Consider the following 27,164-nt stretch of genomic DNA (forward strand, 5'->3'; position numbering starts at 1 on the left):
AAGTCAAGGTAACTTTCATTAAATTCATATTTGTCTATATGGTTATTTGTTTGCTTGACTGAAGTCCTCATTAAAGACTAATTTCTTAAGAGCTACATACCCAAAAATATTTTCTGTTGTTCCCTGGAAGGAGGAACATATTCATTGAGTATACAGGTGATGACCCAGGAAAATATCTTTGTATACTTTACAGTGGTGACTGATTGGGAAAAAGACTTGGAGAGTTGTGTACTCAAGAGATAACAGTTCCTATAAATCACAGAGGAAAAGACTTGACCCACACTTACAGACTTACCAGGGGCTAGAATATACTTCAGAGATTTAGCAAAGTAATTGCTGATTCCTTTTGTAAGTGTCAGGCCCAAAACCAAGAACAACATTTGGTAACTCTTCCAAGCTTTATTGTTCCACATCTACAAGCAAAATCTTGCTACTCTTACTACTATGTGCGTCTATAACACAGGTCTGCAACCCGTGGCTCCGGAGCCACATGCGGCTCTTTCAGCCGTTTCCTGCGGCTCCCAGTCCTCTGCCATGTGCAGTCCAAAAAAAAAAGTGGGACTAAAAAAGTTCAACCAATCAATTCAAATATGCAGGGTAGGTGCATATCTCGCCTTGGCTCCACTCTTCAGTCAAACCCTGTTCTGTGCATGCGCGCATGTACGCGCATGTGCACACATTTTTTGCGGCTCCCAGTTTTTCCTTTTGTGAAGGAACCGGTTCCGAGTGGCTCTTTCACTGTTTCAGGTTGATGACCCCTGGTCTATAATATGCACTGTGAACTATCATGGAGGAGCTGTCTTCATCCTTTCTGTTACATATAATGCCTCTTACTCCTCTAAAATGAACCCCCTCCGTCCTTAGAATCCACCTCCACAGCACATTCCATCACAGTAATAATAATAATAATAATAATAATAATAATAATAATAATAATAATAATAATAATAATAATAATAATAATAATAAAGTTGGAAGGTACCTTGGAGGTCATCTAGTCCAACCCCCTGCTCAGGCAGGAAACCCAATACCATTTCAGGCAAATGGCTGTCTAGTCTCTTCTTAAAAACTTCCAGTGTTGGAGCATTCACCACTTCTGGAGGCAGGTTGTTACAGACAGAAAAAGCAAAGATTGGTTAACTATTTTGTCAAAGACTTGTTATGAACTCATCTGATTTAGTTTTTGGAGTAATGCGGAGATTGGAGCACTGTTAACTTTGGGATTTGCATTTCTTTGAACCCTGCAGTTCTGTTCTTAGCCCAAACTATAATAAATAGAAAATAATCAGAGTGCTGTCTATTTTGCTTATTCTCATATTTTAATTATTAAGACGTGTTATTGTCGTAGGACTTACAAGGACTTATAAAATACTAATACATCAGCATGTGGCAAATTTTCCTTCATTTTATTCTTTATTTTTATTTATTTCATGTTTTATTATTTTAGGAGCTATTGTCTTAGATGTTTATTTTAATTTGACAATATATAGCATTGTAATATTAATATTAATCACAAGCTAATGTACTTAAATTCTATGAGGATTTCAGAGTTCTATGTTAAATATTTAATCATTAAGTTATCAAACTAATAATTTATCTATGTAGATTGCTATGTTTGGAAAGATACATCATTCCATAATTTTAAGTGTGATCTTATACTAGTCTTAGAGTGAAAGAAAACAAGTTATGCATAAATAGTAGATTAGGTCATCTAGTCCAGACATGTCAAACACAAGGCCCGGGGGCCAGATCCGGCCTGCAAAGTGGTTTCATGTGGCCCCCGAAGCCATCCTGGAAAAAGTGAAGGAACGGTCCCTGCTGCCTTGGCCCTGGCCCAGAGACCCTCCTTCTGCAAGAGACCCCCAGATCTGTCCCACTCCTGCCCAGGCCCCCATAGGCACCCTTGATGCCAATTATGTAGAGTTGGCTACGCCCACCCAGTAGGCCGCACCCACCCAGGCCATACCCACCCGCCCCCCCGAGGGCAACCACAATGCTGATTTGGCCCTCAATGAAATTGAGTTTGACACCCCTGATTTCTAGTCCAATCTGCTGCCCAAGCAGGTGGAGCACATTCTTATAGTCTCTGCAAAGCCAATTGTTTAGCTAATGAGCGAGTTACGGTTCTGTTCTGCTCCCGCCCTCCTGTAAACAATTGCCCCATTCTTGTTTCCGTCAGGCTCATTGACAGTTGTTTGAATTTTGGCACTCTACTTCTCTCCTCTTGCCCCGCCCATGTGGAATGTGCATTTGCCACACGCAATCATCTCGCTGCTGGTCTGACAGTTCTATATGTGATGCTGCCATTTCGGTTGTTCGTTCTTCCTTGCTGTCATCATCACTATTTTGAGTGTGTGTGTGTGTGTGTGTGTGTGTGTGTGTGTGTGTAATGGATGTAGATCCTCAAATTATCAAGCCAACAATTTCAGTCGTAAGTTGTGGCAGTCATAAAGGTCATTTCCCTGATTTTATGACCTTTCTTGCAGCGGTCATTAAGCAGACACGGCATTTGAAAAGCAAAGGTGACGGTTCTAAAGTGTTGGGAAATTGGTCAAAAATGTGGAAACGGCAGTGCAATGTTTCTAAATGTAAGATCATGAAGTTAGGGAAAAGGAATCCTCTGGCACAGGGCAGTATTGAGGGAACAGTATTTGACAGAACAACGGAAAAAAAGAATGTAGGTGTGGTCATAACAGGTGACTGCAAAATGAGGAAACAGTGTGTCCAGGCAGCTATGAAGGCAAACAAAATTGTGGTATGCATCACTTGAGAGATGACCAGCAGAAGGAGGTCCTCATCCCGCTATATACAGCTTTAGTCACACCCCATTTAGAATACTTTGTCCAGTTCTGAAGACTTCACTTTAAAAAAAAGATATTGATAAGATTGAGCGAGTCCAGAGACTGGCAACAAAAATGGCCCAAGATCTGAGGGTGAAAACGTATCAGGGGAGATTGGAGGAACTGGGTATGTACAGCTTGGAGGAGAGAAGGGAAAAGGAGGGATGTGATTGAAACCTTTAAATATATTAATGATGTGAATAAGGTTCTAGAAGGCAGTATATTAAGCAAAAGTCAGGAACATGGGGGCATAACCTCAATCTGAGAGGAGGGAAGTTCAAAAGTAATGTTAGAAAGTATTACTTCACAGAAAAAGCAGTGGAAGTTTGGAACCGTGGGTCAATCATGAGTAACTGAATTTAAACATACTTGAGATAAACACATCTATCGCCCAATAATTTTTTCTTAAAAAAATAATCATAAAATAAAAAATAATAATTAAACATTAATTTTAGTTATTTTTTTTAAATAACAAACATAATGAATACATTTCCATTTTTCTAAAATTGGACATTGCCTAGTTTTAATCACTCTTGTTCTAACTGTAAATATTAGAAAATCCATGATTCAATCCAAAATGAACCAAGTCAACATCAGATCCCTGGATCTGGCTCCCAATTGAATCTTATGGTCGGCAAAATGAAGTTTTTCTCAAGTCAAGCTTGATTTCTCGTGATTTCATGAATACTGTATATTCATGTGATTTTCTTAGTAACATTACAGATGCAAAACTAGTTTATTATTATCTTTTCTGGTATATAATTATCATTACAGGCTCAAATTATCAAATAAGGCTCATTGGCCATACTAGAAATCACCTACACATCAGATCCATTCCAGAAATATTTATAACTGTAGCTTTTATTTTGAAACATCTCTCCATATTGCTGCAATAGAAAAGAAGAAACATTTGATCAGTTTTCAAATTTCACAATCCTAATTTTGTTTTAAAAACAGAATTCCAGTGTTCAAATTATGGGACATGTAACATCTAAAATTAGTCTTTGTTAAGTATCTTTTTGGATTGGAGAATGAATACGATTTGCAAATAATTTAATAAACAACATGGCAAGTCTCATACAGTCAAATATTGACTGCTGCTATGCGTCACCTGTCAAACATGTTGCTTGCTGCTGCCTTCCCAGATGTCAGTGTGAGAAACTGAAGATTTCAGTATGTTAGTTGACAGGTCCTGCTGAATAATGACTACCACTGAATAATAATGGAGTACCAAAGGTTTGTGCTGAAAAACAAGCATTTGCTTGATTATTCTCTCAGTATTTTGAGCATTGGTGCATCAAGACCAATATTCTATGCTCAAGTTTCCCCATAGGTCTTCATCTATAGCACATCCCATCCTCTGCTACCCAATCTCTTGTGCAGAATGTTAGGGAATTGAACCTGTGATTCCATGATTTTCTCTGAACCCAAAAAACAAAGCCATGTTCCTGGATTATGCTTTGAACCTCATTCTTATCCCCTGAAAGGAAGCCCACCCAGAGGACAATTGTAAAGCATTTTCAGGCAAATCCAAGATTATTTTTCAATACAAATAAATCCCCCTCTCCCAAAAATCCTGAAACAATTTAGATTCACTCTATATCAACCTTCCTCAGAAAATGGGTGTGGATGAAAATACTGGAATTTGAAATTCCAACTATCTGGAGTTTGAAAAGGCTGTTCTAGACAATAATGAGGGAGGAGGTGGTGGAGGAGGAGGAGGAACAGGAGGAGGAGGAGAAGCAGGAGGAGGAGGAGGAGGATTGTTGCTGCCTGGATATGTATCATACACACCAGGATTTCTCAATCTTGGCAATGTTAAGATTTCAACTTTGGGAAAGTTGTCAAAGGTGAGAATTATTGATTGCAATATGAGATGCTGATCTAGAACCATACGTAAGAAAAATGGCCAGCCATTTGTATGAATGAGGAGCTAAAGTTTCTGCCATGAACTGACTTCAGTTTTAAAAGGAGTTTATCATTGTCAATAGTCTTTTCTGTACATACATCAAGAATGCCTTGCTAAAATGAAGATATAATGTAAAGGCAGAATCTGATTTCCATCACCACAGATGATGAGCTCTTTTAGGAGAACATGGAACCCATCTCCCCACCCACCCACCAAAATTAAAATATGCACTGATTTTAACCTTTTATCTATTCCATCTCAGTGTTTGCTGCTATTTATAATTTTTGTCACACTTCAGCTTTTCAACATGCTTTTTATTAATGTCTGCATGGATGAAAGGAGCCAGGCCATTATCATTTCCATATGGAATCACCAACTGGCCAGAATGGCACTGATACAACCACTAAAACCAAATTATTTGGTCAGGAAAAAAGAAGACTTAAGTCTTGGTCCATTTTCATTCTTTATTTTATTCACAACTCATTGTTAGGAAGGTAAAAAGTTATCCCCTGAAATAGGTAGAAAAGGGGAATGTAAGAGTGAAGATCCAGTTTTCCAGAATACATTTTATAGTTTTCATAAGCTATATGGGGATAAGACACAACGTGTGAGGCACTTGAAAAAAAACACATTTTCACCCATCACTGCCTTTTTCATTTTTATGATGAAGATTGAACAATTTAATTCTTCTGCATTCATGGATACCTAGGGGACTGTCTTCTCTAGACTGAATTTGTCCATCTCGTGAGAGATGGGAGAAAGGATTTAATGAGGGCACCCTTTTTCCAAAGATACTTCATCATCTAGTGGGTAACCCTGTTGTGAAACTTTTCTCAGTGATGCCTCTATTCTATAGATCTCCTCTGTTGTGTCTGTAGATAGTTGCAAACATGTAAATAGCAGGTTGCAAAAGAAGGGTCTTGAAGCGGGAGATTCTGGTGCAACTATTGGTTAAAGTTGCAAAGAAGCGGGAAAATAGCGATTGATGATTGGTTACAGTTTAAACAGTTCTAGTATAAAAGCTTGAAACATTTGACAGTTGTCAGTTGACTTATGTGTATTGAATAAACTCTTTTCATTGTGAACCACTCTGAGTCATTGTCTACCTGAACCAAACAACTGGCGACGAAGGTGGGATTGACGGCAGACCAGAGTAGGTTCGGCGGAACAGCTGCGCATAGGCGGCAAATTTGAAAAGAAGTCACAGTCAACCACAAGCGGCCGCGGCGGAATCATCAATCCTCCGAATGGCGCAAATCGGGTCCTTGAAAGAATTCGACCCAAGCTTCCCAGAGGACTGGGAAGAATATGTAGGACAGGTCGAAGGGTTCCTGCTTGTTAACGGGATAACAGACGACCGAAAAAAGGCGGCAGCTTTACTGACCATATGCGGCACACCAGTATATCGGATCGCTGTAGGACTTTGTCAACCACAGCCGGTCTCAAGTGTTCCGTATGCCGATCTGTTAGCTAAACTAAAAGTACATTTCACGCCAAGGAGATCCGAACACTTTTGGCGTCGTATTTTCGAAAAAAGAAATCAGAGACCGGGCGAATCGATTCAAAAATTCGTTGCTGCAGTCAGAGAAGCCGCAGTACGATGCAAGTATGACAACTTGGAAATCAGAATCCGGGACCGAGTGGTACTTGGCTTGCGAGATGAGCATCTACAAAATAGAATCATCGCCAAGCCCACCGGCGATTTGCAAGAAGTACTGGACGAACTATTAACTTATGAATCCACCGGGTATCGCGACCCCCCCCCCGTAATAGCATGGCTGCGTCTGCCGAAATTAATCAAGAAGGCCTTGTGGACTGCGGGGAGGTGGACCAGCAATGGGAAAATGACATCGCCGAAGTCACCAGACGGTTTGGAAAATTGGCGGCAAAACCATCCCGAAGCGACGGGCCTGAACCGAACCGCCGATTCCAAACCTCAACACCACAACGACAAGTAACCGTGACCCAACAACAATGGAGAGACACCGCAACGAGGCCGCGCGACAACGACAACCGATGTGGCAGCTGCGGGGGCAATCATCCCCGTGCAACTTGCAGATTTCGTACCGCCAGATGCAGATTGTGCGGGAAGACCGGCCACATTCAAGCCATTTGCAGGGGCCGTGCACGCGACAATCGCTTACATGAAGTCGACGTTTGGCCCGAAGGTAAGGTAACCCCTTACTATAGTGGCAAAGAGACCCCTAGACCGAGGGCTAAATTTCCGAACCGTGGGGAGGTGGCGCGAGTCAATCATAGTAGGAAGGGAAAAATTAATAATTTTCCGGAAGGAAAATTAAAAATTATAGTCCAATTGCAAGGGGTTCCTTGCATAATGGAAATAGATTCTGGGGCCTCAGTGTCCATAATATCTAGTGAAACTTTTAAAAAGATTGAACAAATAAGTGGCAGAAAAATTCCACTTAGTTCAACCAAAATCCAATTGACCGACTTCCAAAAAACCCCAATAAAAATTAAAGGGAAAATTACCCTTAGTGTTAAATATAAGGGGTTTAAGGGAGCTTTAGATTTAATAGTTACTGAAGGCCATAGGACTAGTTTAATAGGCCTTAACTGGTTTCCGGCCCTGGGTATTTGGATAGGGGGAATAAACACAGTTGTTAAAAATAAGACCCTCGAATCAGTCTGTGATGAATTCGCAGACGTATTCGATGGGTCTTTAGGTAAATATAAAGGGCCCCCAATTAATTTTAATTTAGATCCGTCGGTTAAACCCATCCGGCTTAAGGCCCGAAGGGTGCCTTTCGCCCTTAAGCAAAAAATCGAGGCCGAGCTCGATAAGCTTGTAGGCCAAGGCGTCCTAGAACCAGTCGAGGGTGGTCTGTGGGAAACGCCGATCGTCACACCCCTTAAACCTAATGGGGATGTGAGGATCTGCGCTGACTACAAAGCCACCCTGAACCTGGGAATGAAAAAACATGCTTACCCGGTCCCGACGGTGAAGCAGGTCCTCGCCACGATACAGGACGGTGCCATATTTGCCAAGTTAGACTTGGCGCAGGCGTACTTGCAATTAACTGTTTCTGAAGAGGCTGCTGAAGCTCAAACTATAGTTACCCACAAGGGGGCGTTCCGAGTCCACAGACTGCAATTTGGTATTGCAGCAGCTCCAGGCATCTTCCAAGAGGTGATGGAGAGGACCTTAAAGGGCATACCTGGTGTATGCCCTTATTTTGATGATGTTCTGATTGCTGGAAGAAATGAAGAAATATTAGCAGAGCGTCTGGAACAGGTATTGGAAAGGTTTAGGAGGGCTGGACTTAAATTAAAAAAGGAAAAATGTTGTATTGGGGTTAAGTCCACTGAATTTCTAGGATTTAGGATAGACAAAAATGGAATTCATCCTACCCCTGATAAAATCAAGGCAATTAAATTGGCACCAGAACCAAAAAACAAGGCTGAATTACAAGCCTTCCTTGGATTAGTTAATTTTTACCACACATTCGTGCCACACAAAGCTGCCATAGCAGAACCTCTTCATAGACTTTTAGATAAAAAAAAACCCATGGCAGTGGCTTGACAAACATAGAGTTAGTTTCCAAACATTAAAAAATATTCTTTCTAGCCAATCAACAGTAACCCATTTTATTGAGAATAAACCAATTTATTTAGCTTGCGATGCTTCACCTTATGGTGTGGGGGCTGTTATCAGCCACTTGGACAGTCATGGTGTTCAAAAGCCAATCGCATATTATTCCAGGACGCTTACTAAAGCAGAGCGGAATTATGCCCAGATCGATAGGGAAGCATTAGCAATCGTGGCAGGAGTAAAAAAGTTCCATGATTACCTTTATGGTAGGAACTTTACCATACTCACTGACCATAAACCATTATTGGGACTGTTTACCACTGATAAACAGACACCCCAAATAATGTCGCCCAGAATGCTGAGGTGGTCAGTTTTCCTCTCAGCATATTCATTTTCCCTCCAACACAGACCAGGCAAGGAAATGGGACATGCAGACGCCGTTAACAGACTGCCATTAAACAACACTGAGGAAGACCCTGCCCCTGTGGGACAAATTATGTCTTTACAGGACATTCCTGAATGCCCTTTAACTGCTAAAGATATAGCTGAGGCAACCAATAAAGACCATATCCTAAAAAGAATTATGGCCTGGGTCCTTAGTGGGTGGCCAAGTACTAACCCGGATGCCAAGTACATTCCATATTTTAGAAGGAAGGATGAACTATCATCCCATTTGGGATGTGTTCTGTGGGGAAACCGTGTTGTCATTCCTGAAATCCACAGACCTACAATTTTATTAGAACTACATGAGGGTCACCCTGGAATAGTACGTATGAAGGCATTGGCTAGAAGTCACTTATGGTGGCCCGGACTTGACAAGGACATTGAAGAATGTGTTTCTAATTGTTATTTGTGTCAGCGTTCTAGACCTGAGCTGCAACATACACGTACTCATAAGTGGGAGTTGGCCAGGAATCCTTGGTCTAGAATTCATATTGATTTTGCTGGACCTTTCCAAGGGTTAACCTTTCTAGTAGTAGTGGACAGTTTCTCTAGATGGCTAGAGGTAGTACCCGTCAGTTCAATGACTTCAGGTAAAACAATACAAGTCTTAAGGGGCCTCTTTGCCACTCATGGGTTACCTGATGTAATTGTGTCAGATAATGGGCCCCAATTCACCTCTGTTGAATTCCAGGATTTCCTCAGGGCCAACTTGATTAGACACACGACATCAGCACCCTTCCACCCGTCCACCAACGGCTTGGCTGAACACAACGTGAGAACCACCAAGGACGCATTAAAGAGAATCATCCGTGGCGATTGGCACCAAAGACTGGCAGAATTCTTGCTGACCCAACATACGACCCCTTGCACGGCTACCGGGAAAAGCCCAGCAGAAATGAGGTGGGGGAAAAGATTAACCACCAAACTGGACAGGTTACATCCTGACAGACTACCATCAAGTGCTGAACCGGACATTCCAAAGAGATCATTCAAAATTGGGGACCTAGTCTGGGCCAGGAATTATGCACAAGGGGACAAATGGGTCCCAGGGGTGGTCACTGAGATAATGGGACCTTTGTCTTACACTATTGAGGGGGAAGGGAATAGGGTTAGCAAAAGACATATAGATCAGCTAAGGAAGAGAACTATTGGTAGCATGCCAGTTGATGGGGATCAAAGTATACACAGGGGGAACATTGCATCATGGCTTATTGATAACAACCTGCCAGTTAGTGGGGAAGCAGAAATTCAAACCAGTCCGTCCACAGCTAACCAACAACAACACAGTCAAATTGACTGGGAGCTGCCCCCTTTGAGCAGGCCCGCATTAGCTGAACATCAACATCAAACACAACAACAACCACAACTTGTTAGCAGAGAAGCATCTGAGCCAATTAGTCAAGAGTCCAGATCCACCAGTGTAAGCCAGCCAAGCAGACAATCTGATAGATATGACTTAGGTATCCAAAGCAATAGATATCCATCAAGGGTCCATAGGCCACCCAAATACTTAAGAGACTATGTCAATAAATAACAACAACTGGGGGGTAAGGGGTGTTGTGTCTGTAGATAGTTGCAAACATGTAAATAGCAGGTTGCAAAAGAAGGGTCTTGAAGCGGGAGATTCTGGTGCAACTATTGGTTAAAGTTGCAAAGAAGCGGGAAAATAGCGATTGATGATTGGTTACAGTTTAAACAGTTCTAGTATAAAAGCTTGAAACATTTGACAGTTGTCAGTTGACTTATGTGTATTGAATAAACTCTTTTCATTGTGAACCACTCTGAGTCATTGTCTACCTGAACCAAACATCCTCCACCTTCCTGAGCCTCTGAATGTCTTTCAAAACGTTTTTTGAGAAAAAGAGAAAGACTTGAGTGGCACATAAGTTGGAGTAAATAAAGTTGTGCATTATATTGTTTGAACTTATCTAAGAGCAGGCAGGAACCATCTCAATCTGTTAGCATACAAGCAACAAGCAACCAATCTTCGATAATGCTGATGATACAACTCTCCTCTCAGAAAACAAAGAAGGCCTGAAACTCCTGAAAATCAAAGAAGGAAGTGAGAATTTTGGTCTTATATGATATGATATGATATGATATGATATGATATGAAATGATATGATATGATATGATATGATATGATATGATATGATATGATATGATATGATGATATGATATGATATATTAATTAATTAATTTAATTTATTGAGATTTTTATACCGCCCTTCTCCCAAAGGGACTCAGGGCGGTTCACAGGGCATAAATATAAACACCAATACAAACATTAAAAAATAATTAAATTAATGCCCAAGTTAAAACCAGAATACTAAAACAAACCAATAAAAAACCCAAGTACCCCCATCAGGCCAGACCCGCTAGTTCAAATAAATGGGTCTTCAACCCGCGACGGAAGGATCGGAGGTCTGATGCCATCCGGAGCTCGACCGGCAGTTGATTCCATAACGCCGGAGCACCCACAGAGAAGGCCCTCCCCCTGGGAGGGATATGATATGATATGATATGATATGATATGATATGATATGATTATATTATATTATATTATATTATATTATATTATATTATATTATTATAGTATGGTATAATATAGTATAGTATAGTATTGTATTATAATTATTATAACTATGTTATAATTATATTTATCGTATCATAATATCATATTATATTTTATTGCTATGCTATTATGTATTGTATTGTATTGTATTGTGTTGTGTTGTGTTGTATTGTATTGTACTGTATTGTACTGTATTGTATTGTATTATCTCATATATTTCATATATATTGAGAATAAAGCTGTCAAGTTTCTTGCAGGTTCAAGTGGCAGGGAAGAAGTTGCAGAGGTTTAGTTTTAAACTAAGAGCAGTTAGAATCCTTTAATTCCTTTATGTGTATGTGTGGGGGGGAGAGAGAGAGAGACTATTATTATGGGTTTGGGATTTTATTTCCTGTTGCTGAGGAAGAGGGGAAGGCAGTTTGTCACATTTGAAAAAGCCCATCTTGGAGGATTACCCTTGATAAGCACTTGCTGAGGATATAAGCTATCAGTCTGCTGTTTTGATCTCCCTGCATTCAATCTTTTCTGGCTTAAGATAAAACGATGACAAATATCTTGAAAGGGGGCAGAAGCTTTATTGTAATTATTTGGGGATATCAGCATATCAGAAAAAAAACGTGGATGGGCTGGAGAGCGATTCTGTTATTTGGGGAGGGAAGTAGCAGCTCTCCTTCCCACCTATGAAGCCAAGCCAAGTCAATAATTTTGCAAGTCTTTATTCGGAATAAAAGATGTTCTGTTGTAGTGCTGATGTCGGCTACTCCACAAAAATGTGACAGTCGGCATGGCTGCTCATCTTGAGGCATTTGAAACTGTCACTGGGGAAGAATAGCTGCCAGAGGCGCATTTTTAACTGGCTGGCATTGACTGAAGTCAGGTGCAGTCTTTATAAACATTCTGGGCAAAAATAAGAGAAGTGAACACGTGAGAGAGAGAATAAATATTTTTCCAGGGCTTCTGTTGTATCACACAGTCTGGCATAACATAGCATTTTCCAGATGTTTGGCCTACCATTCTCCCATGATGCCCAGATGGCATGTTGAGTGGGGAATATGGGATTTGTAGTCTAACATTTTGGAAACATGTCACGCTAGTGATGGCTGGCCAGATCCAAGCATAAGCAAAGACATTCGGCAGACCAGCAAGGAAAAAATTGAACAACTTAAGCAATCCACAGGACAAATAGAAAAACATCTTCACATAACCTAAAATGAATTTGTGGAAAGTTCTGGCAAAAGGTGTGGCTGGTGGTTCTAGCTAATGCTACATCTATTGATAGTTAGTTGGTTCAGGAGGAGGATCCAACAGTTTATGGAAAGCTGTAGAAGAAGGACAGGCAGCGGCTGAGGGTGGAATCAAGTGAGCAATCATCCTAGAGTTGTTACATTACTCCAGATGATCGAAGTCCAACCCTTCTTGAATTTTGTTGACTCTTATCTTGTGCCAATTTAGTGATGAGCAGTGATTAGATCCTTGTGTATAGACATGAACAATAAATCATCTTAACTGGAACTCTGTGTATGGTCCCAATTCTTCATGCCTAAGATAGACTCTAGTGTGCTACAACATCATAAATACATGTCATAAATGCATGAATACAAGCAGCCAAATTTTGTTCATATGACCATGGAGATGTTGTAATGGCCGTGAATACAAGTACAGTTGTACATTGTAAGTTGCTTTTTTCCAATGCCATTCTTTCTTTGAACAGTCACTAAATGAATGACTGTAAATCAAGGGCTACTTCTATTGCCTAGTGCAGGGGTAGGCAACCTTGGGTCTTTTATGACTATATGGAATTCTGGGAGTTGAAGTCCACAAGTCATAAAAGAGCCAAGGTTGCCTACCCCTGGCCCAGTGTAATCCTTAGATATCAAAATCGACCTTTCTATTTATAACTGTAATTCTTGAAAGTACTAATACTACACTTCTACATGTTAAAAAGGATTGCAGCAAAGGTATTACTATAGGATGAGCCTGGGTTCCATGTTACTGATTAGAAAATAAAGGTTTTAAATGTGGCATAGATTGGTGGGACAATAAAAGATAATGTAGATTTTACTTTAGGATTATACTGGAGGTGTTTTGAGGGACCTAGGACAACTCGCTGTGGCCAACTTGCTGTGGGACAACTTAACATTAGCTAATAGTATTCTAGATCCATTCCTCTTTTAATATTAGTAATGTTATTAGTAATATGATTATTATTAATATTATAGTTATCTCTCGATTGTCCCATGGTGGGTTGTCCCATGGCAAGTTGGCCGCTGTGAGTTAGCCACAGCAAGTTGTCCTATTCTGTCAGATTTTTCCGGCATTTAAGCTGGCTTGCTTGACCTGGGAAGCAGGAGCTGCGCATATTCAAAATGCTTGGTCAGCATTTTATGAAAACTGGTTTTTCCAACTCATGCATGCAGCAGAGAACACCATAAAATAGGAATGTCCAGCCTTGGCAACTTTAAGACCTGTGGACTTCAACTCCCAGAATACCCCAGTCATTTAGATCATCTTATTATAAAGGCATCTAAGAGCTGAAATGCAGGTTATTTTTTAGGAATTTCAAATCAAGGAATTTGAAAGACATTAATAACTTCCCTTGGTAAAACAGAAGGATAGGTGTCTTTTTTTTTTTTTGCAAACTCACAGGATATTGTCATTAACATTCCACCCCCCCCCAAAAAAAACCAAATATTTTCCTCTAGCTTGCTGTTATGTACTGTACCATTTTCCTGTTGATCTCATTCATCAGCATTAGAATCAATGTTTCATATTTATAATAGAAAAGGAAAAAAGAGGACAAAAAAGGAAATTAATTTCTTTCTTTTCCTTCCAGGTATTAACATCTTAACACTTAATAAAGCTACAGGGAACTTGTTGAATCAGATCAAATCTCCATTTATCCAAATTCCTGTTTCCCAGAATTTGATGGCTTTATAAAGTCCAAAAGAAAAACCTGAATGCATGTGCCGAATTCTGTTGATGTCATTTAGAGGCAAAATATGTATAGAGGTAGTCCTCACCTTACAACAGTTCATTTAGTGACTGTTCAAAGTTACAACAGCACTGAAAAAAGTGATTTATGACAATTTTTCACACTTACAACCATTGCAGCATCCCCACCATCACGTGATTAAAATTCAGATACTCGGCAGCTGACTCATATTTATGACAGTTGCAGTGTCCTGGAGTCACGTGATCACCTTTTGCGACTATCTGATAAGCAAAGTCAGAATGGGGAAGCCAGATTCACTTAACAATCGTGTAATTTAACAACTGCAGTGATTCACTTAACAACTGTGATGAGAAGGTGGTAAAATGGGGCAAAATTCACTTAACAACTGTTGCGCTTAGCAACAGAAATTTTGGGCTCAATTGTGGTCATACGTTGAGGACTCCCTGTAATTTATTGGGAAGAATGTGAGTATATGAGAGGCACAAAATTAAAAATAAAACCATCCTCATTATCTAGCACTGCACAGCCACAGATGTGCGAAGGACTAGAGAAGGAAGAACTGGAGTGTGTATGCGTGTGAATGTATTAATTTTCCATTTTTCGCCAGTGGAGAGAATGCCACATTTATGCCTTACAAGAAACCAAATTCATTAAATAACAGCTACCTTCTGCGAGTACAAAACACCCATCAGCAAAATTCATAGTGCTTCCGTGTAATTTACAACTCTGGCATTCTCTCTGTCTCCACTGACTTGTTATTTTAATTACCCTTCTCTGAGGGGTGCTAGTTTTGCAGTCTTCCCGCTCTAGACACGATGGGCTCAGAACATCTCCTCTCCCCAAATTTTACACCTCTCCATCTATCCCTGCTTTAGCCCACAATGCTCTGTTTTTCCCCTTTCAAAAGACATGAGAGTGAGCACTACTTGTCCATGGTGGAAAAAAAATCCTTCATGAGTAGAGAGATTGCTACCGGGTACGTACCTTTCATTTAACACAGGTAAACCTGAATCTGTTGGCATCAGATGGCTACTGAAATATCTTCATTTCAGCCCAGAAACAGTTTAAGAAGGACTGAATTTTGTACTCCCATTCTGAAAGCAGTTTGGTGATAGCTCTCCAAGTTTCTATTTCCATGTTTTGAAGCACCGTCTTTGAATAAAGGGAATACTTCTTAAATGCATTTAAATAAATCAATTTATAAATAAATTATTTAAATTAAATTAATTTGTTTGAATTAATTATTTAAATAAATAAAATTGTTTGTTTGTTTTTTTAATTAATAATAAATAATAAAGTTGGAAGGGACCTTAGAGGTCATCTAGTCCAATCCCCTGCTCAGGCAGAAAACCCTATACTATTTCAGACAAATGGCTCTCCAGTCTCTTCTTAAAAACTTCCCGTGTTGGAGCATTCACTACTTCTGGAGGCAGATTTAATTAATTAATTAAATGGATATACTTCTTCCCTTAATGATACTATAGAGTATTGCATGCCAAAACAACTAGACCCCTGTCATCACTTTGCTAAGTAATTAATTTCCACAACACTGTCTTATGCCCTGGATTGTCAAACCACATAGCAGAGCTGTATTACTATCCTTCTCATTTTTCCGATGACCTACACTTTTAGCATCTTATGACTATCACTTTGTTGTTTATATCTTATGAGTTATGTTAATTGGTTTTATTTAGTATCCTATGACTATCAATAAAAGTTGTATCTTATGATTTATGATGATTCTCTTTGATGATTATGGTGATTTATCACTTGTTGTTTTTATGTACACTGAAAGCTTATGTACCAGAGAGAAATTCCTTGTGTGTCCGATCACACTTGACCAAAAAAGAATTCTATTCTGTTCTGTTCTGTTCTATATTCACAGATGGTGCTTTAAATTATAGAAATGTTTATTGCTCAATGCTTATAGTTGAAAAATTAACTTTCTAAAAGGTACTAAACATTCTTTTTCATGGGCTTCCATGAAGTTATTTTAGTTTAAATAAGTATATTCCTATTTACAACTTTGAATGTGCAGATGTTAACATTATTATATGTCATGAATCTTTTAGTTAGAGCCTCAATATATATAACAACAGTATAATTTATTATAATGTGTTATTGTATTGGTTCATTCATTCTGTGTTTGTACTGTAGTTATAAGCATAATAATGATGCTGCTATTTACTATTAGATGACTCTGCAGTATATTTCAATGCGGGGATTATTTACCTTTTTTAAGTGAGAGGACACTGTTGTATGATTTTTATTTCTGAAGAAAAAAGAAAGAAAAAAGGGAAGAGAAGAAACTTCGCATCAATTCAATATGACTGGTAAAGAAATTTTATGGACCAAAAAAGGTAAAGGTAAAGGTAAAGGTTCCCCCGCACATGCGTGCTAGTCGTTTCCGACTCTAGGGGCCGGTGCTCATCTCCGTTTCAAAGCCGAAGAGCCAGCGTTTGTCAGAGGATGTCTCCGTGGTCATGTGGCCGGCATGACTAGATGCCAAAGGCACACAGAACGCTGTTACCTTCCCACCGTAGTGGTCCCTATTTTTCTACTTGCATTTTTACCTGCTTTCGAACTGCTAGGTTGGCAGAAGCTGGGACGAGTAACAGGCGCTCACTCTGTTATGCGGCACTCGGGATTCGACCCGCCAAACTGCCGACCTTCTGATCGACAAGCTCAGCATCCTAACCCACTGAGCCACCACGTCCCTTTAAAAACACTTAAAAACACTTCACAAAACTTAACTGTCTATTATATTTTTATACCACTAATTTTTACATCTTGTAATTCTAAACTATTTGCTATATCCTCCCACTGGACGTATGGCACTCTTCAACAAGAGTTCAGCTGTATTGCTTTAATTTCGTAATCTCCTGAACTCCCTCTAAGTTTAGCCACTTTTGTTTATTTTGTTTCTTCTTGTCTCTTCTTTAATATTTCCTGTGAAAATGGTTGGGCACCACACTGAAGACCCGTGGCCTACTGTGATATCTACATATTCATAAACATAATCAATGACGGGTAAATTAGAAGCTACAGGTTATGATGTTAAATATGGGTATGTTTTTCTGAACCTGAGGTCTTCCTGGACTCACAATTTCTGCTGGTATAACTTGTAGTAGTCACAATCAGGGGCTTTTTTCCATCTTATTCTATTAGATTAGTGGCAGTCCTGTGGGGACCGAGAAGTCCTGGTTACAATAATTAATACCTTGATTGCCACATAGAATAGAATAGAATAACAGAGTTGGAAGGGACCTTGGAGGTCTTCTAGTCCAACCCCCTGCTCAGGCAGGAAACCCTATACCATTTCAGACAAATGGTTGTCCAATCTCTTCTTAAAAACTTCCAGTGTTGGAGCATTCACAACTTCTGGAGGTAGATTGTTCCCCTGATTAATTGTCCTCACTGTCAGGAAATTTCTCCTTAGTTCTAGGTTGCTTCTCTCCTTGATGAGTTTCCATCTGTTGCTTCTTGTCTTGCCTTCAGGTGCTTTGGAGAATAGCTTGACTCCCTCTTCTTTGTGACAACCCCTGAAATATTCGAGTACTCCTATCATGTCACCCCTACCTTCTCTTCATTAAACGAGACATTCCCATTTCCAGCAACCGTTCTTTATATGTTTTAGACTCCAATTCCCTGATCTTCATGCTTAGACACATTCTCCCTGGGGCTGTTTTTGAAAGCTGACCATCCCCACGGCTGTGAAAAGTTTGTTTTTTTTAAATCCTGTACTGAATACATACATTCATTTTTATATATGAACTTTTTTTATTGATACCAGCGTTATTCTGTGTGATCAGTGATTAATTTCTTGTTACAATCTGAAGTTTGCTTTCATATTTATTCTTTCAATAGTTACAAGTCGATACCTTTTGTTTTGTTTTTATTTTATTTTCTTCTGTCCCTTTCTAGTTGAGTTTGTTTGTTTGTTTTACTTTGGTCACTGTTTCCCTTCTTTTTGTTTACATCATAACATAAGTTAAAAAATTAAAAATCATTATTGGGCTGAAAAATATGGGTAACTTAAACTGAGCTACTGTAGTAGCTGGGCTAATTTATGAAACAGTTTGCATCAACAAAAATGGAAGACCCTGGGTTCAAAGTTCCAAGAAAATGTTGTATTGAATCTGTCACCAGTTTCTATACTTTCTTTTAAACTTCTCACAGTTCAATGAAAAGGAAAATCTATACAGTAATTCTCTTTTTTTTTTTCAATTTTGCCATTGACTTCTAGATAAACATAAGTCATCTGTAGGATACGGTGCTCATTTTACTTATTTGATTTGGACCACCTGACTCAAATCATCTCTGGGCAGCTCACAGAATAAAAACAAATAACAATTAAGAATTTAGATAAAGGATAAGAAACAAGATGGTGAATATAACCAATAGCAACAACACAGACACCCTACAACAGACATGTCAAAAACAAGGCCCGGGGGCCGGATCTGGCCCGCAAAGTGGTTTCATTTGGCCTGCGAAGCCATCCTGGAAACAGTGAGGGAACGGCCCCCGCTACCTTGGCCCTGGCCCAGAGACCCTCCTCCTGCCAGAGACCCTCAGATCTGTCCCACTCCTGCCCAGGCCCCCATAGGCACCCTTGATGCGAACAATGTAGAGCTGGCCACGCCCACCCAGTAGGCCATATGCACTCTAGCCATGCCCAGCCAGTAGGCCACGCCCACCCTGGCCATATCCACCCGGCCCCCTGAGGGCAACCACAATGCTGATGCGGCCCTCAATGAAATTGAGTTTGACACCCCTGCCCTACAAGGATCTCCATCCATCCTAAACTAAAGCTTGGGAGAAGAGCCAGAACTTTTAGTCTCTTCAGAATGACATTAGAGTAGGAGCCACCTAAATCTAAAGCTCATGGACTAGATGCATTGATGCAGCAATATAAATTTGAACATTTGATCTCTCTGACATCACAGTCACTAACTTCATTCAGACAATTATTTTGATATTCACTAAATATTCAGAAAGATAGCAATAGCACTTAGACTTATACGCTGCTTCACAATCCTTTACAGCATTATCTAAGTGGTTTACAGTGTCAGCCTATTGCCCCCAACAATCTGGGCCTTCATTTTACTGACTTGGAAGGATGGAAGGCTGAGTCAACCTTGAACTGGTGAGAATCAAACTGCTGAACTGCTGGCAGCTGGCAGTCAGCAGAAGTAGCCTGCAATACTGCATTCTAACCACTGCACCACCACGGCTCATGGATCAACTGAATATGTGCTTTTTATGTACATATGAAAGCCAAATGGCCAGTATTTTATTTTAAATGACCCAAATGTTCTTATAGAACAAGGAACCAAAGTATATGTAGAATGGATGGCAGCATTCAAAATACCAACAATGTCTGCAAAAACATTTTGATGTAACCAGAATTAAGGGCGTATAAAACATTTGTCCTATTTTTTTATAGATCAGATTTGGATTTAAATCCAAGCTTGACTAGTTAGAGAATAGCTTGATTTCCTGGAAATGAAATAGGGAAAGAATTAAATGTTATATAGCACTTGGAAAGCAGAAATCAAGACACATGCTATCTTTAAATGCAAAAGTAAGATGTATTACTAAGTATATTAAAATGCTCCTTAATCAATGTTCATAGAAGGCCCATAAGGACCCACCTCAGCTAACCACCCAAGAAAGCAGAACTCTTGAAACAGGCCCTGAAACAGGTGGGTCCTTACATAAGGCGAGATATGGGGGAAAGCCCACTTAAACAGTATAGTTAAACTAGCAATCTTCCTCCTTCCACCAAAGTCATAATGTCCATTTGAAATCCAGCCAATCCACAGGTGGTATGGTGCTTGGGTAACCGGCACAGTTGGCCGGCATCTCAAGGTCTTCTCCAGTTTTGTTTATCCATAGTTGTCTCCCTGATAAGGGAGACACCATCTTTTCTCAAATGGACAGAGGTGGAAGAGGAAAAGCAGAAAGCGAAAGTTATCCCAAGCGAAAACAAACTCTCCCCCCCCAGCAGAATGACAGGCCCGAAACAAGAGCATATATGCAGGGAAAACAATAAGGATTTGGGGACCTGACAGGACCTCAAAAACTCCAAACTGATGTAAGATTAGTCGTAAAATCCTGTTGCTTCAGGGTTTATTCTGAATTACAGGTGCAAATGGAGAGAGGCACAGTCTTGCAAATATGTTAGTGTAAATAACAAGATGAGATGTTTTCATTGGTGTATAGACTATATTGGTAAGGCATCTCCATCTATCAGATGTTATGATACTCTTGCATTTCAATATCCAAAGGTTCCATCTGACTTATAGGAATAAAAACACCAGAACAGCCATCTGGATCTAACCCAGCAGTCATGCAATGACTAACCAAATGCCATCAGCAGGCCTTCTGTCTCAATCGCTCCCCAGTTACTATTACTGAAGTTATTCTGCTTGTGATTCAGAGAATAATATAGTGTTATCACAACCAGGAGCCACTGATAGTCCTCTTCTCTGCGAATTTATTTATTTAAAATACTTGCATGGCTGCCTATCTTAAAAGCAGAACTCTGAACAGCTCACCATCCTACTATGAAAATAATACCATATAAAAGAAATTAAAAGCAAAAACCAGCAACAACAGAAGCAGAAAGAACAGGGGGGAAAATAGGAGCCTCGCCCCAAAATAAGTTTGCTTTTTTTTCAAGCAGCGTGTGCTTTTTATTGTACAAGGTTATCGATATAGTTTAAGATCCTAATATGTCTTTCAGATATCATAGTCTGATAACTACCTATCACAATACCAACCCTGTCTCTTCTCTAGCATTTTAGAAAGCTGTGTTGGAACCCTCTTTTAATCAGAGGGTGTCCTACAGCATCTTTTATTACATTGTTAAAAATAAATGCATTAAGTATTTTAGACCTCATTTACTGCTGATGGCCTGGGTGATATGCTTGGATAAATTTCAACAAAATGTGTTGCACCACAGAAATTGAAACTCTTTGTGGAACATGCACTTCTTCCAGTTGTTGAAATTGCCACAAATCACCCTAAGAAAAAAGTTACAGGTAGTCTTTTGTTAAGAACTGTTATGTTTACCAACATTCGCAATTATGATTCTGATGAAAAAAAATAACATTATGACCAATCTCACTTTTACAACCTTTGAAGGTATGTAAAATGAAAGACAATTTGAAATCAGAACATAATCAACTGCTTTGCTTAATGACTGAGTTGAAGATCCCGTTCGTGGTTGCAAAATAAGGACTATGCATAAAGGAAAGCCATACAGTTATTATAATTCACTTTTAAGCTCAAGGAATTCACTTCATGAAGCTTCATGAAGAAGCTTCAATGTGGTGATTTACCCCAAATCTCTTTCAGGAGAAACACCCACAGCCCTATTTAAGCATGCTGTCCATCCAGTAACAAGTTTTGGAAACGATCATCTATTGAAAGGACTTGTTTGGTCTAGTATTATTGCTATTTATTTATTAGATTTATATGGTGTCCATCTCACTCTGTAAAATGATTAGGGGGAGGGGGAATTTGGCAATCCATGAAGCAATTCTTTAGAGATGAAGAAATCTCCTTACTCTGATAAAGGTGAATATTTGTAGCTCAAGGTTGAAATGAAATCCCAGGGTGATGAAAAGAGTAAGGAAAAGGATCCTTGGTACTTTCTGAGCTAGGTTGTTTTCTTCTAGATGTTTCCCCCCCCCCAAAACTAGGTAACTTCATCAGTGATGTTGATCACTGATGATGTTACCTAGTTTGGGTCATGAAATGTCTGCAAGAAAACAGCAATGCTCAGAGTGCACTAAGGAAGCCTTTCCTTACTCTTTTCATCACACAGGAATGGACAGCAATTGCCTTTCCTTGGCCCAAGATTTGAGAGGAAGCTCTTCCCACTGGAAGAATACATTCTTCCACTAAAATATGTATCTCCCCATATAGGTGTCTCCCACAATCCTGATTTCTAGTTTTTTGGGATTGCCACCGTATTTCCAAATTCCCATCACACTGTATGGCTGTCTGAGATTTTTTTGTGAAGCTGAATCAATTAGCTTTTGAATAAACTTCAGTTCCATCAAACAAGGAATGGGGGCACTTGAGGACCTGTGATCATCTTATGGAACATACTGAGTGTTGTTAAGGACAGCAATGGTGAGGTCATTTGCTAGATTGTGTGAAAGCCCTTCGGAGCTCTTATGGGAGAAACTGATGGCTATGTGGAAATGGCCAGAATTTCCAGGGGCTCTGTTGAAACTAAGCTAATCTTGCTTGTTTAGTTGTCAGGTGGAGAACCACCATAATATTTGATGCGTGACTAAAGAAAAAAGCAAGAAATAAATATGTATTATGAACATAGTAGATATTGGGTGAATCTAGTACAAGGGAATAATCAATATTTGATGAATATCAATATGTTAATTTTAACAATCACAAGTGATTCTTGTGGATGTTGAACAGATAAACTAGTAAATGTAGAATCACTTAAATGAAAGATTTTCAACATTCATTGCTGTATTTCCTTGATAAGGAATATCCTTCCTTCTGATGAATTCTAGTATTCACATTTGTCTAAATCAGACATTATTCATCCACAAATTGCAATATTCACCAATATTTTAAATTTCTGTATAAGATAATGAGGGATGGAGATGAAGAGAATATTAATTATCCCCAGAAAAATATCTAGGCACCAGAGGGGACAAGGCTAACATTTAATACATTTAATACCAAATTGGGTTAATATATATTTATGTCTTTCAGACTTCAATTTGAAATCCACACTATAGTTGCAGTCTCCTTTATCATATCATTTTCTTTTTTTCAAATGAGAAATTAAGACTGAAGAAATAGAACATGGTATGAACAGTCATATTATATCCAGTCATATTACAAATAGGTTATAGTTTGCTGATGGTGTCATCAATAGACTGAGGCTTATGGGTTTTCATCTACAACTGGGCGTAATCAGCAAATAGTGTTTGAGGACTTTTGGTTTTTATTCTACAACCAAAGTCAGTGTTGAAAAGTGAACCAAAAAACTCCTCACCAAATTTTCAGATTTGCTATTAGATCAATCTTGAAGGCATCTCAGCCTGAAATTCCATGCCTGAGTTTACTGATTAGAGGTCTTCAGTTTTAATACACAATGGTAGTGCACATGACTTATACACAGAAGACCACAGATACAACTATTAGAAATACCCATGAAATGAATCTGTTAACAGACAGTAGCAAAAATGAGATTAGAGCTAGTGACACTCTAATGGATAAGTTGGAGCAATATTCTGAAATACTATAAACCAGCCTTCTCTATTCCTGTGCCACGGAGCTTCACGTTTATGGCAACATGGCAATGAATGGATCTTATGTTGTTGCCTTCACCAGGTGGTGGTAAACTTTAATGAATGCTCACCCTCACAAGTGTCAAAAACACTCAGTTAATACCTTTCAAGACCAGATCTTTCGCTCCAAAGTTGTGATGACACTCTGCCTGTCTCATTGTTAAATATCTATGAAAACAAAACTCCATTTACAGCCAAACTTTTCCTAGTTGCCAATTAAGTATTCTTATTGACTGACCCTATTATCAAGATTGCGGGAGGGGAAAATTAATAGATAAAATGTATTTCTTCATCTCTTTATTGTGGTTTGCTCCAGTGTAACTTTCAAAATTCATTATTAACAAAGGTTGTATTTAAGATTCCTCTGTCTACTGCTTAACAACACCCAAATTAGCCTCGATGGAATTAACTGTAATTAAGGACATTGTGAAATATGGTTGGGGCAAACAGAATTACACTGTATTACTTTATTAATAATATTCTTTAACTACACTGTAAATTGCTATTAGGCCTGCATATTATTGCCTGGATATGAAAATAGTCTTTTGCTATGCTAATCTAACACAATTTTCTTTTAAATGTAAACAAATTATACTCTATTAATATGCTGTTCTACTTACATAGTTAATTATTGTAACAGTAAGGAATAAAATTGTTCTGCTTTTTCTATTTCTGATGAAAAAAGGGGCTACATAAATAGTTTAATAGGGAACTAATTATGCAAAAAATTTAGATGCCTAAAATGTGTTTGTAATTACATTAAAATGGTCTTCTGTTCAAATATTGGAAAGCCTACTAATTGGAGGCTAGCTGGAAATTTAAATATTGTGAATCAATGATTTTAATACAGTACTTTGTTTGGTTGTGTTTCTGTTCATATTTGTCTTTGGAATTGAAGTGAATATTTAAGGGTGTTTAATAAGAGGGGTTTTTGAATTTCATACCCATGGAGTTAGAAAGTGGTTAGGCATGAATTTTAAACATCCACACTGCAGTATTATCCTCAATTTAGACTCAGGGTGTGTCAAACTGCTCAAAATTCTAGCAATGAAAACAACAGTACAAATGGTGAAGAGAGAAGGGAAGAGAGAGCAATGCAAAATAAATAAAAATGCGGGAGAAAATGCAATGTGACAAGTTAACAAGAGCTGCGCGGGCTGCAAATTTCACAACTGTTTGATAAACACATGTTAGCATATTACCTGCCCACTCACAAAAGTATATACAGGTATTATATTTCCGCTGACATGCCTATATCCGTATGTGTGGCAAGAAAAAATAGTTTAATTTTGAATGGAGGTACATCCATGGAAAATATTCTGGGTTTTTGCATTTTGTTTGTAATTCCTATTATGGCTAGATAGGGCAACTTTTAACCAATTTTAACCAATGTATTGAATCGTAAATTAATAATAATAATAATAATAATAATAATAATGATGATGATGATGATGATGATGATGATGATGATGATGATGATGATGGTTGGAAGGGACCTTGGAGGTCATCTAGTCTAACCCCATGCTCAGGCAGGAAACCCTATATCATTTCAGACAAATGCCTGCCCAATCTCTTCTTAAAAACTTCCAATGTTGGAGCATTCACAACTTCTGGAGGCAGGTTGTTCCACTGATTAGTTGTTCTAACTGTCAGGAAGTTTCTCCTTAGTTCTAGGTTGCTTCTCTCCTTGACTAGTTTCCATCCGTTGCTTCTTCTCCTGCCTTCAGGCGCTTTGGAGAACAGCTTGACTCCCTCTTCTTTGTGGCAGCCCCTGAGATATTGGAACACTGCTATCATGTCACCCCTCGTCCTTCTCTTCATTAAACTAGACATACCCAATTCCAGCAACCACGTTTTAGCCTCCAATCCAGTGGTGGGATTCAGCCAGTTTGCACCACTTCAGCAGAACCGGTAGCTACTTTTTTGTTGCCCAGGCCCAGAATGGACTTCTGGAAGCAGCATTCACATATTTGAATCCCACCACTGCTCCAGTCCCCTGATCATATTTGTTGCTCTTCTCTGTACTCTTTCTAGAGTCTCAACATCTTTTTTTCTCTAATTCTCAGTGAAAAGAAATATAAGCAGTCATCAACTTACAGCCATTCATTTAGCGACTATTTGAAGTTATAGCAGCATTGAAAAAAATGACTTACCATTCCTAATGCTTGCAAGTGTTGCAACATCCCCACGATCAAAATCCGGGCAGTTGGTAACCAACATGCATTTATGATAGTTGCAGCATCCCAGAGTCATGTGACCACCACTTGCAACCTTCTCAGCCATCTTCCAATAATCAGAGTCAATGGAAGAAGCCAGATTTACTTAATACCATGTGATTCACTTAACAACCGCAGTGATTTGCTTAACAACCAAGACAAAAAAAGATCATAAAATTGGGCGTAACTCACTTCACAATCACTTTGCTCGGCAATGGAAATACTTATCCCAATTCTGGTTGTAAACTGAGGGTGACCTGCAGGGAGTCTTGCCCAACAGTTTCACTTTGCAGAACCTGACTGCAATGTGCCTGGAAGTTTTCGCTCTGATATATGAATAACTACATCAGTAGAACAGGAGTAAAAATGCGTGTGTGTGTTTATATTTAACTATATTAAATTTAGCGAATTATTTTCAATGAACTTTCAGTATAGAATGCATGTGCAATCCTGCTCAAATTTGGGTAAAATCTCACAACAAAATTTAATCATGTTTTGTCCAACTACTCCTTGGGGAGGTTAAAAAGACATGCTAGGTTAAAAGGTTGTTTAGTCTAGTGGTTGTGAAGGAAGATGACTATATGTGTCCCAGGATAATGTTTCAGGATACAATGTGGGACCAGGATTTTTGTCTTCCCAGCTTTCAGAACTCGTGCTGGAGCTGATCTTCAGGGAACTTCTCTCTAGCAGAGAGAAGTAGCTTCACACTGCAATGAACAAGGACACATTCAATTATGCAGCTACCGTGTTTTCCTGAAAATAAGACTTATCCTGAAAATAAGCCCTAGTTTGAGTTTTACTCATGCACCTAATATAAGCCCTACCCTCAGAATAAGCCCTAGTTTGGGGGCGAGGCACATGCATAAAAATCAAGCTAGGGCAGGGGTGGAGCTCTTCCACATGGCCCGCATTCGCTTACCTTAAGACTGCTGTAGCCCTGCCTCCTCCCCCGACACCTGTCATATACCACATGCCACATGCCACATCACGCCACTGCCATTGCTTGCAGCAGATGGTCGCGAGATTCATCACACCAATCGCATTGTGCCGCCAGTCACGTCAGGAGGCCATGAGGCTCGTCGCACCAACACGGATATTAAGCTTTGCCTTCCCCTCCTCTTAATCAATTTGGGAAATAATAATAATAATAATAATAATAATAATAATAATAATAATAATAATAATAATAATAATAATAATAATAATAATAATAATAATAAGAAGAAGAAGAAGAAGAAAAAGAAGAAGAAGAAGAAGAAGAAGAAGAAGAAGAAGAAGAAGAAGAAGAAGAAGAAGAAGAAGAAGAAGAAGAAGAAGAAGAAGAATTTAATTTCTATACCGC

The sequence above is a fragment of the Vipera ursinii genome (assembly GCF_947247035.1).
Source record: "Vipera ursinii genome assembly, chromosome: 2".
NCBI lineage: Eukaryota > Metazoa > Chordata > Lepidosauria > Squamata > Viperidae > Vipera > Vipera ursinii.